The 12556-nt window shown below is 41.8% G+C and overlaps 1 long non-coding RNA gene across 1 annotated transcript; it reads right to left on the bottom strand.

Annotated features, from left to right (window-relative positions):
* On the bottom strand, window positions 962-7313 carry LOC102159064. The gene is made up of 2 exons (XR_305715.3): window positions 6610-7313; window positions 962-4135 (listed from the first exon to the last, which is right to left on the bottom strand). It is a non-coding gene; the product is annotated as an uncharacterized LOC102159064 (long non-coding RNA).

Here is a 12556-nt window from a genome sequence, read left to right as displayed (position 1 = left end):
GATAGATGTTTGGCAGTCAGTGTTATGTATAAGTCTAGAGGTCAGGTCTCAGTTCTAGAGATTTAATAGCAATATTAGTTTAGGAAACTATAATGAATGGGTAGTTAAGTAGAGTCAAAAAGTTGGATGAAATTGCACAGAGAGGGTATGTATTTTAAAAAAAAAAATAGGAGTTCCCTTGTGGCACAACAGGTTTAGGATCCAGCATTGTCACCGCAGTGGTTCATGTCACTGCTGTGGTGTGGGTTCAATCCCTAGCCCAGAAATTTCCACATGCCATGAGTGAGGCAAAAAAAAAAAAAAAAAAAAAAAAAGTAGAAGAGAACCAAGGACAGGCAGGACACTGGGATTAAGAGTGTTTCCTAAGGCATTTGTTGAAGATGAAGGGTCAGCAGAAAAAGAGGGGACAGGAATACAAGGGGAATTGGGCATCTCAAAAGCAGAGGAACATTCAAAAAGAGAAGATTCACGGTATCTATTTGGTATGAGTTGTATCTTTCCCATTAACAGTATATGTCAATCAAAATTTTGGAACTAGAAAGGGATTTAAACATCAAGAACTCAACACTGTAGTGACAACTACAAAGTTATTTTTCACACTAAATAAGTAATTTTATAGGCATTAAGCCTGACACTCTGACAGCAAAATGAAAAGGTAAAATATTTCTGAAATTATTTGAAAGGTTCATTCAATCACTGTGGAATCACTTTAAGTCCCATGGAATTTGAGAAAGAAAGAAGGGAATCATTCTTGACATTCATAGTAAGTTCTGTTCTGATTTCAGGTGGCATCCACTAGAGAACACTGGAACAGATGTTCAGGGTACACGAAGGTCATCTCTCTCCAGGGCAGGGCACTCTGCTTCTCTGATTATTTATAACTTGTCATTTGCATCAGCTGATTTCAAAACAAGCCAGGAAGTATTTAGGCCAAATGTTCAGGAACTTCAAGCAGCCTGCATTTTTTTTTTTTTTTTTTTGGATCTTCTGCTATAGAACTTCCATTTTAATCTTGCCCTTCTCCAGGAAAGAGACTAAACATAGATAAATTAATCTACCATGTTAGGGTTGTTGGGTTTTATTTAATATAGACTCTTGCAAAACTTATGTCATGAGCCTCCTTTGTAAAGGAGGGTGATATTAACACTCCCAGAACATAGGGAACTCCATCCCAACATTTAGGAGTCATTCAAACTGAGATTTCTTGAACGATGCTAAGTTGTAGTGTTGTCACTGCAGGCTAGTTTGTGCAGTTTTTACCAACAGGGTAAATATGAGGGGACGGTGGACTGGACAAATGAATTCGCTAAGGTTCATCTTAGGTTTCTTACCTGCAGGAAGCTTCTTGAAGAAGGAGAGGACAGCAGCTGTTCTAACCACCGGAGGGGGCCATTTCATCAATTTCAAGCCTCCCTGTAATTAAGCAAAACTTTTTGTACCAGAAGAAGCCTTCTCATCTGGTGGTGAAAAGAGCTGGCTTACCAGTTTCAAATGAGAAGAGCCAGGGTCCTTCGGTGGCTGTGGCTTGGGCTGCGAAGAGAGCCGCAAGCCCATCTTCACCCCTGTGAGGGCTGGGAGAATTCTAGCAGGAGTGCAGAGTACCCCTCACAGCTCTCCAGCCCCCTACCCCCTCACAGCTGTTCCTCTTCTATTACAGGCCTGTCCACAAGAAAATCTGGGGCTTGCTTTCCTGTGGATTCAGCTAAGCTGCCATGCTAACCTATTTTTCTTTAAAGAGAAGCTCCCCAAATTTGGGGGCAAGTGGAGAACGATTCTGTATTAAATTTACTCATATTATGTCACCAGTACATTTCCTTGGAGACACTGGTGTTTAAGAACAGGAGATTTTTTAGTAAAAAAATTTAAAAAAACCCCTGTAAGATCTGTGCCCTTTCCAATGGCCAAGAACAAAAGCCCGAATACAATGAGTTTAATAAGGACAAATGGGAATCTCTTGGGCCACATAATAGAAAGGCCCAGCAGAATGCTCCCTTCAGAAAAGGCTGGTTTCAGAATTTCATGACTTGAGAATGCTCTTGCTACCTCTCCAGCTCTTGGGACCGCCTTCCTGTGTGCTGACTTCATTCTCAGGTAGGTCAGGGAATGAGAGCAGGGAGCAGGGGCTCCTGGTCAGCTCCAGGTTTAAATGGCTGTTACATCTAGTGACCTCACTGGAAGGAGAGCTGCTCTTCTCCAAAAACTCTAGCAAAAGTCTTGGCCTGGGGAGACTCAGGTCATGGCTCCGTCCACCTGGGGGGACATGCCCACCTGTGACCAGTCCCCGTGGACCCATCCAGGCCATGACACTACCAACTGCAAAGCCTACAGGCAGTGGTGTGGATGCAAGGGGTTAAAAAGAGGGAGGGCTGGCCTTCAAACAGAAAAACAGATTTCTGGAAGAAGAGGGAAGGGACGCTATACGGAAATCCCTTTTTGTCTTACAGTTTGTAAAGCACTTACCACAGTGCTTGAAACGTAAAGAACTTAAAGAAGAGCAGCAAAAAGGAAATATAAGAGAAATAAAATGATCATGATGATAATGTGTCTGAGACCCAAGTAGATGACGAGGTAGATAAAGATAGGATCAATGCTATTTCCGTATTTAGCTCATTGTTCTTTGTACAACTTTCTTGGTCTACTGAGCTGCAAACTTGGATATAAAAGATGTCAGTGCTGTATGATTATTCATGAGAGAGAATGGAAAGGTGCAGGAAGTATATTCAGCAATGCAAGAAAATTGACATTTGGGCATGATAAATAATTTTGTGTTCCAGGAATGGATAGCTGCTGTGGGCACAGCCAAAAAAAAAAAAAAAAAAAAAGGAAAGAAATGACCAGTTGGTTTGTGATCCTGTTTTAGCCACTCCAATGCCTCATTGGGCAAATTTGCTTCTCCTTTACCTTGGAGCAGAAATCCCTGTTCTTGGCAGGCCCATAAAACGTGACTGTGGATCCCTGGGTCTTAGTTCAGGCTGTATCTCAGCCTGCAGGGTCACTGCCCCCCTTTCAGGCTCTAAAGGAGCCCGTGGTTGAAGGCTGCCTCTGCCAGGGATGCTGCTCCAGTGCTCACCATCTCTCATCTATCTCACAGTACTTTGCCAGCCCTGTGAAGTCCCCAGAAAGACCAGCACACTCTGAGTTTATAGACTTTCACATCCAAAGCACAATTTGACCACTTAAATCATGCCATTGCATATTGTCCCCTGCACATGAGGGACACAGGATAAGCTACCTCCCGTGCATCCTACTCAGGTTTAAATGTCATCTCCTCCTCCACTCAGCCGTCCATGACCCTAAACGTTAGGACGGGTGTCCCCTAACATTTTCCAGAGCCTCAGAGTCTCTTCAGCTGTCCAGGGATGCCTTTTCTTTGTGAATGTTATCAGTGCAAATTTTTCCACAAGCTTTTCATCGATTTAGCAACTCATAAGGAACGCGCAGGAAAAAAAATAAATAATAAGAGAGCCATTTAATCCGAAATGGCATTGTATTCATTAGACGTACACAGGGAATTCAGCACAAGGAAAACCTCAGACAGGTTTCAGAGAATGGTGTGTTTTATTCATCAAAGTATGCTTAGCCCTGTGCTCAGCACCTAGAACAGACAGAATACCAGATGCCAGGACCTAGACAAACAGAATAATTTGGAGGAATGCTTGAGGGATGGAAGGGGGCAGAGGGAGGAAGGGAGGAAGGATGCAGGGAACCGAATGCCAACCATGAACTGAATTTGAATGCACTGGGCTGGGTAGATTGTTACTGCTTGTAGTTTGAATCTATGAAACTCTACGAAGCACACAATCCTTGACTGAAGTCAGAGGTAAAGAAGCACCTTAAAAAAGAAAACAGGGGGGCAAAGGGAGGGAGGAGAGGCCCAGAGGCCTGAAGCCGTGAGAGTGAGGGCAGCAAGAGTGAATACCATCTATGGGGCCTTATGGTTTTGAGCTCCTACTTCCAGAATGTCTAAACACAAATGTATCACACCGAAGCCTGAGATTATCTTGCAGTGGATTCTGTTTTAAAGAAGTATTGTTTTTAATCGAGTCAAATGTTTTAAATATAGATCAGGATCTGAGAAATCGTAGAAATCTTTTATCCTCAAAAGCATCTCTCTGACAAATCTGGGATGCATTTCCTATGGAACAGAAAACAATGTGTTAGTGCCATGAACCTGAATTAAGAGTTTGTGGTGATCTATTGTTTATTAAACCATCAGTCTGTGTACACGAGTTGTAAGGAAATAATCACTCTCCAGGAACTTAATACACTCTGGGAAAGATCTCTGCGTCTTGTACCCAGGAAACCTAATAATGACACGTGAAGCAACTGTGTAAGAGGAACAGGAAAACAAGCCGAGCTGTTATCTCGTATTGAGTCTATTTTCTCATAGAGAATTCTGAGAAAACAAAAGATATCTTGTTTGAAGTGTTTCTGCCTTCTTCAAGTTGGAGGGGGGAAAACAAATCCCTTTGAAGTACTTGCTAATTAAACATTGCTGAAGACAATTTCTTCCTTCGTATCTGAAATATTTACGAATTCTATAATTGGACAGTTTTGCCTTTCAAAAATTAATTTGTTTAATTGGTATCTACATGCGCCTGGAGCTCAGCGTTGTGGAAGATATGAGAGACATAAAATTGCATCGACATCACCTGGGAACTGGTTGAAATGCAGATTCTCAGGCTCGACCTCTGCCTAAGGAATGAGAATCTGCCCTTTAGTAAGAGTGACCTGTATGTGCTGGAAAGTTTGAGAAGCAGTGTTACGGCTCTTCTCTGGAATTGCTTGGGCCTGTTTTTGCTTTTTGTTTTTAATGCTGGTGCCTAGATCTCAGTCCTAAAAATTTCCATTTAATTTGTATGGGGTGCATTTTGGGCATTGGGATTTTTCTGACCATCCCCAGGTGATTCTAGTGTGGAACAGAGTTTGAGAACCACTGCCCTGGAGTCACTGCTCTGGTGGTTTGATCTTTGTTGCAATTTGAGGTGCTGGCTAAAGTGCAGATTCTGATTCTTTAGGTCCAAGGTGGATCCTGAGAATCTGCATTTCTAACCAGTTGCCAGGTAATGTTGATACAATTTTATTTCTCTTGTATCTTCCTCCCCAGTACCTAGCTCTAGGCACAAGTGGATGTTAACAAAAGGATTTTTCAAGAGCTCACTTATTTTTTCTAATATAAAGATAATTGTATTTGATGACTATTTTTCATGTGTTTTTAAATTTCCTACATGTTTATATATATATTTTTTGTCTTTTGTCTTTTTTTTTTTTTTTAGGGCAGAACTCATGGCATATGGAGGTTCCCAGGCTAGGGGTCAAATTGGAGCTACAGCTGCTGGCCTACACCACAGCCACAGCAATGCCAGGTCCGGACCGTGTTGTTGATCTACACCACCGCTCATGGCAACGCCAGATCCTTAACCCACGGAGCAAGGCCAGGGATCGAACCCACAACCTCATGGTTCTTGGTCAGATTCATTTCCGCTGAGTCACGACGGGAACGCCTATGTTTTTTATTAAAGTATAGTTGACATATACTGTTGTGTTAATTTCTGCTGTACAGCAGAATAAAAATATGGAAGACTTTATGAATTTGCATGTCATCCTTGTGCAGGGCCCAGGCTAATCTTCTCTGTATTGTTCCAACTTAGTGCATGTGGTGCCGAAGCAAGCACTTCATGTGTTTTTAGTAATGGCAGCACAAACTCAAGCCCCTGAGTAATAATAAGAAGGAAAATTACTGTTAATTTAAATGTTACAGCCTGTTCTGGGTTGACTTGTGTCCCCTCAAAATGACCCAGTGAAATCCTTACCTCCAGAACCTCTGCATTTATTTGAAAACAGATGTAATTGCAGATGTAACTAGTTAAGTTACAACAAGGGCCTACTGGAGTAGGGTGGGCCCTTAATCCAGTATGACTCCTGTCCTTATAAGGAGAAGAGACAGTGACAGACACACACAGGGCCACATGACAGTGGAGGCAGAGACTCCGATGATGTATCTTCAAGCCAAGGAACGCCGAGGACTGCTTGCCCCTGCCAGGACCTAGGAAGAGTCAAGGAGGGATTCTTCTCCAGAGCCCTCGGAGGGAGCACGGCCCTGGCAACATTCTGATTTCAAATCCCTCGCCTCCAGAACTCAGAGAGAATGAATTAATACCTGTTGTTTCAAGCCACCCAGTTTGTAGCAGTCTTTTATGGCAGCCCTAGAAATTGACACAAGCTTACCTTCCTAGAACTTATCGCACAGGCCAGGATTTTTTGTTGTTGTTTGTTTGTTTGTTTGTTTTTTCACCCTAAACAGGAGGACTCCTGACTATTTACAAAAACTAGATTGATCTACCAATAGTTACTTCAAATTTGGCTCATCATTTACTATTACCTGTAACTTGGGAAGGAATTATAGACAAGAAGTGAATGAACAGAAAGAGATCTACTGAAAAAAAATGAAAGGAATGAGGGACACTTAAAACTCAAAGAAAGAACGAAGAATATACAGACACTTATAAAGTTTATTATAAATAATCTTAAATTTGAGACATATCAAAAGCATTCTCAGAAATGAAATTATTCCTTAATGGAAATATATTGCTTTGGGATCATACTGACCTAGTTTGAAAACCCAGCAATATCCATGTGATTTTAAAGAAGTCATGCAATGTTCACGAATCTGTACAGTGGGAACACCAGTGATCCTTTATTCCATAGAGGTCTGTGTAAGAATTGCTCAGGCTTTGGTGGTCTGTCCAAAACATTCAGTAAGTGGCAACTATTATTATCAGAAGACAGAAGAAAGAGCATTGGGTATCATTACTTTAAGAAGGCACTTCTACCTCCCTTTCATTCGTTACAAAATTATTATGTTTAGTCAGCCCAGCCAAATGGCACCTTAAACCCATCTTCGGAAAAGCAAATATGGAATTGGTCCAAGAAAAACAAGAGTAGCAACAGCAGCAAACTCTGCAGAGAAGAGGAGCTATGGGCTGGCCTTTGTGGTCAAGCCCAGGACATAGGGCACCTGGAAGGGGTGCCTGGGGGGGACAAAAAGACTTTTAAGGGGGGTAGGGGTGGCGGGGCCAGGAGCAGTGGCCCCGAAATCAAACTTCCCTTCACAGTTTTCCCATGTGTCAGTTTTGAGGAAATAAATTGTTTGTCTTTTCTGTGCATTAAAGACTTGTCTGATTCTATTTCTAAATAGTTTTTAAGCAGTATGTCTGAGCAAAGACTGCCTCTTCTGAAAACTTTATTACATATATATATTTTGTTGTTGTTGTTGTTTGTCTTTTTAGGGCCGAACCTGCGGTATATGGAGGTTCCCAGGCTAGGGGTCTAATTGGAGCTGTAGCTGCCAGCCTACCACACAGCCACAACAACGCCAGATCTGAGCCACGTCTGTGGCTACACCACAGCCCATGGCAATGCCAGATCCTTAACCCAATGAGTGAGGCCAGGGATCGAACTCCCAACCTCATGATTCCTAGTCGGATTCGCTTCAGCTGCGCCACAATGGGAACTCTTTTTTTTTTTTTTTTTTTTTGCATATATTTTTGTACAGAAACAATAGAATTAAAATTTGCTTGTAATATTTACTGTTGAACTTTGCAATGAGAATATTTCAAATATTTATAATACTTCAAAACCAATTAAAATTCAGCACAAGCTGGTATTTTGGTTTTTTGAATATTCATTGGACAAGAAGAGAAAAAAAAAGTAGTGACATTTTTTCTGTGTAGAGATAAAAATAGGACATTGATTTCCAATAGGGATGCAACATAGTCTGTCTCTCTGAGGGTTTTTTGGTCAGAATTTCTAAACTACCACCAAGCAGACAAATATCTACATAATAATTTACTTTCACCTGTAAAGTTATCTAGAATTACTTAGGTTCCTGGGTAAAAGGAAGAATATAGTCTATTTACTACATTCAGGAGAAATTCCTTTCTTGAGACATCTGCTCATCCCTGAATGCTGTAGGCTGAATGCTTGTGTCCCCTCCCCAATTTTTGTGTTAAATCCTAAGCCCCAGTATGATGATTTTAGGAGGTAGGGCCCTTGCAATATATCAGGTGGAGCCTTCGTGAATGGGATTATTGTCCTTATAAAAGAGAATCCAGAGAGGTCCTAGTTCCCTTATGCCTTGTGAGGACACAGTGAGAAGACGCTGTCTTTGAACTTCGAAGCAAACCCTGCATCTTGATCTTGGATTTCCCAGCCTCAAAAGCTGTGAGGTGCAGCAACACGGATGGAACTAGAGACTCTCATACTAAGTGAAGTAAGTCAGAAAGAGAAAGACAAATACCATATGACATCGCTTATATCCGGAATCTAATACATGGCACAAATGAACCTACCTAGAGAAAAGAAACCAACTCATGGATATGGAGAACAGACCTGTGGTTGCCAAGGTGGAGTGAGGGGAGCGGGATGGACTGGGAGTTTGGGGTCAGAAGATGCAAACTATTGCATTTGGAGTGGATAAGCAATGAAATCCTACTGTATAACACAGGGAACTATATCTAATCACTTGTGATGGAACATGATGGAAGATAATGTGAGAAAAAGAATGCATATATTTGCATAACTGGGTTATTTTGCTGTACAGCAGAAATCGTCAGAACATGGTAAATCAACTATAATAAAACAATTAAAAAAAGAACTGTTGAGGAATAAATGTGTGTTGTATAAGCCATCCAGTTTATGATATTCTGATACAGCAGCCAGAATGGACTAAGACATTGCGTTAATAATTCTTCCTATTCACTGTAACTTCTCTCTGTACGGGTCTGACTATCTGTGAAACCCTGAAGGGTAGAAATTGCCTAATTCATGGTTACATGCTCAAGACAGTCTTATTGCTCAATATATTACACTGAATGAACTGTTATAAAACTGTGACATGGATTTTAATATGTTCTGGGACACTATACCACAAGACATCTGATAGAGTGGACATTGTCAGTTTTTTGGCCTCCAATCATCTAAACCTCTCTCATATGTTTAAGAATGCCCCTTTGTATAAAGCCAGATACTCACTTCTCCAAGCCCCTGGTAACCCCCCCCCCCCATCACATTTTAAACTGGGACATCATGACACTGACAAGCAGGGACCCTGGAGGTTCCACCATGTTGGTTGCAGATGAAGCCCTGACTGAAATCCAGTTTCCAAGGGAGGTGGCGCCACCAGCATCTTATACTACACAGAGTCCAGAGGTCACCAACCTGGAGGGACTAGTGGGGAAATGTGATGCAGTTCACTGCCCAGCATCCTTTGCTCACAATGCATTTTTTTTTTCTCTTTTTGCCTTTTCTAGGGCCGCTCCTGTGGCATATGGAGGTTCCCAGGCTAGGGGTCTAATCAGAGCTGTAGCCTCTGCCCTCACCACAGCCACAGCAACGCCAGATCCAAGCTGTGTCTGCAACCTACACCACAGCTCACGGCAACGCTGGATCCTTAACCCACCAAGCAAGGCCAAGGGTCGAACCCGCAACCTCATGGTTCCTAGTTGGATGCATTAACCACTGAGTCACGATGGGAACTCCTAATCCCAATACCTTCTGATCCTGGTTCTCCAGCCTTCCTGGGGTTGTTGTGAGTCACCCAATGCCTTTCAGATTAAGTTTCTTTTCTGTCTAAATCATGCAAAGTTAGATTTAGTCCCCATAACTAAGAATCTTCGTGATCCAATTGGGCTGCACCACTAATCAGCAGACTGACAGGCTCACCTAAATGCTCTGAGATTAATTAGATCATCTGTTTATAAACATGACCATTTTTGAATCTATGTCTAAACTCTCTTCCAGTTCTAAAATTCTTTGATTCCATTAGGGCAGTTTCAGTGAGGGATGTAAATCTTACGCTAACCCAATGTCTGTGCTTTTCATTCACTCATAAACAGGTAAGCGTGCCTTCTGGATGGACAGATCAGATACCAGATACAATTCTCCAAATTGCTTGGATCTTTTAAGAACTCTAGTCAATAGGGAAATTCTGGCCCTTGGTGATTAAATTATATTAGGGCCAATGCTGAAAATTCCACAAGCTCCATTACCCAGCGCATGACTGTATCTCATATACCATTGAATGTGTCACTGAGCAGAGATAAAAAAGAGGTTCTTCGGCCCCAGCTTAATCACGATCTGTAGAGCTATTTGGTAAAGTGCCCTTAAGGGAGTTAAGTGTGCTTAGTGTGCTCCCTTATTATTCTTAACTGTCACATGAATCAGGTGAAGTCATTCTCATCCAAGAAAGAAAGGCACTGGCAATTCAGTTGCACAGTTGCCAGAGTGCTTTTTAAAGGCAGTTACGTGAAAAGAAAATTCAAATAAAGCCAAATTACACAGGGCTGGTTACCTGCCATTAAGCTGATGATGGCTATCCTGTTTCCCGGGACTTTACTGCTAACAAAGAGCTCATGTTCTTTGACACTTATCAGAAAAAAGATGCTAATTTTCTTTTCACTTACAAGTAAGCTCTCTCTTCCAGATGAGATTTAAATAGATTACCATGGAATCCTTGCCCCCCCCCTTTCTATTTCTATAATCTAGAAACCACTCAGTGGATCTGATAAGAGCTGCTTCTCTGCAGTTTGACATTGAGAGGACACCACTGTAGGGTTATTATGAGCTTTTTTGTTCTAAAAGAATTAACAGAAAGTCTGTGAAATACAAAATGTCCATCTATTATAAGATTCTCATTCCTAGAGTCTAAATAACAAAATGCTCCAATTTATAAGACAACTAGTTGACATCAAACAATGCCATGTCCACTTTATTTCAGCAAGTCCTTCCTGTAGTCAGCCATAAATCTGCAGCAATGGACTAGCTATTTATGAAATGAAGACTAACTTTACAGGTAGGGTTTAAAGTCTTTTAATGTCTGGAGTTCAAACCACAAACACTTCTAGGAAGAAGAGCCTGGCAACTCTTGCAGCTTATCACCTCCAGAGCCTCTGGGAGTGTAGAGGCAGAAGTTCAGAGAAACAAGGTTAGGGACAGAGGAGGGGTGGTGATTAGGCTGCCTGCCTTTCCCTGTTCCGTCTCGTGGTCAGCACCCAAAGACTTTAAAAATCGGTTCTTTGTCTATATAAATGAATCTAATAAAGATATTTTAAGTAAGAAGGAATTATGTAAGAGCAACTTTTCTATATTAGTTATCTCAAAACTTGGGGTACAAAAAAATGTACAATGAATAGTACTCAAAAGTGAACAGAAGAAAACAGAAGTAAAAGATTAATCTTCTAGGAGACCTATTCTCTAGGAAACTTATCTCACAACCAAGCAGGAATTTGCGAAATCATTAGCTACCTGAATACTTGGATCAGGAATTCTTTGACTAAATTACCATTTATCTAGATCGAAGCTGCCCCAGTGTTCTTATGATTCTGCAGTAGCAATTAGAAATATCTATCATGTATGTCACACCTCCCTGCTCTTAGGTTGCATTCTCTGCATTGTTGCACATGATTTTCTGTGACACTGATGATCTAAGCAGACATTTCTTCAGAACTGTTGTAGGCCATTGTTTAATGAATAGACAAGATTTGTAGTTTAGTCTGTGGGTATGGAAAATACCTGGTTATTTGAGGGTACCAGTTTGTGATGTCAGAACCATTTTAGCAACAACCATTTGTTGAACATCATAAGGCTACAAAGTGCAGTGGAAAGAATATGGGTCCTGGATCAGACAGGATTGGGTGTGAATCCCAGTCTCACCATAAATTAATTTATCAGTCTCTTTTCCTTTCTTTTTTCTTTTCTTGTCTCTTCTATTCTTTTCTTTTCTTTTCCCCTTTTCCTTTTACAGCTGCACCTGTGGCATATGGAAGTTCCCAGGCCAGGGGTTGAATGGGAGATGCAGCTGCCAGCCTGTGCCACAACCACAGCAACACTGGATCTGAGCCTCATCTGTGAGCTACACTGCAGCTTTCAGTAGTGCCAGATCCTTAACCCACCTAGCAAGGCCAGGGATCGAACCCATATCCTGACAGAGACAAGGTGGATCCTTAACCTGCTGAGCCACAATGGGAACTCCTCCTGTGTCTCTTTCCTTTTTTTCTCTACAGGGGGATGGTAGGCAGTCTCTAAGACAGCCCCCAGTGATGGCCTGCTGGTCCTCAGGTCCGTGTGTAGTCCCCTCCCTTTGTGGGCTGATTGAACCTAGTACATTGCTTCTAATGACTAGACTATAGTATATGACAAAAGCGCAGGATGTCACTTGCAAGATTAGGTGCTCCTGTATTCATATTCCATCTCTCTCCCCTCTCTTTCTCTGTCAAGACCATAGCCAGTGACGATCTGGGGCCTGTCAACAGCCAAGTGCGGTGGAAGCACAGTTTCCTGGAAGTGTAGGGGTACACCCCCCTACCCCCGGTTGAACACTGGATGACTACAGGGGCAGCCAACTCCTTGAGCATGGCTTTTTGAGAGTCCGTGAAGCAGAGGACTGAGCTAAGCCATTTAGACCAAGACTGCATTTCTTTTGCACAGAAACATTGAGTTAAATAAATATGTGTTGTTTGAAGCTTCTAAGTTTTTTTTTAGGGGAGGGAGCCTGTTA

This window comes from Sus scrofa, chromosome 9 (genome assembly GCF_000003025.6).
Source record: "Sus scrofa isolate TJ Tabasco breed Duroc chromosome 9, Sscrofa11.1, whole genome shotgun sequence".
NCBI classification, from domain to species: Eukaryota; Metazoa; Chordata; class Mammalia; order Artiodactyla; family Suidae; genus Sus; species Sus scrofa.
The sequence above is the reverse complement of the archived record's forward strand: the minus strand, read 5'-3'. Positions and strand labels throughout refer to the sequence as shown.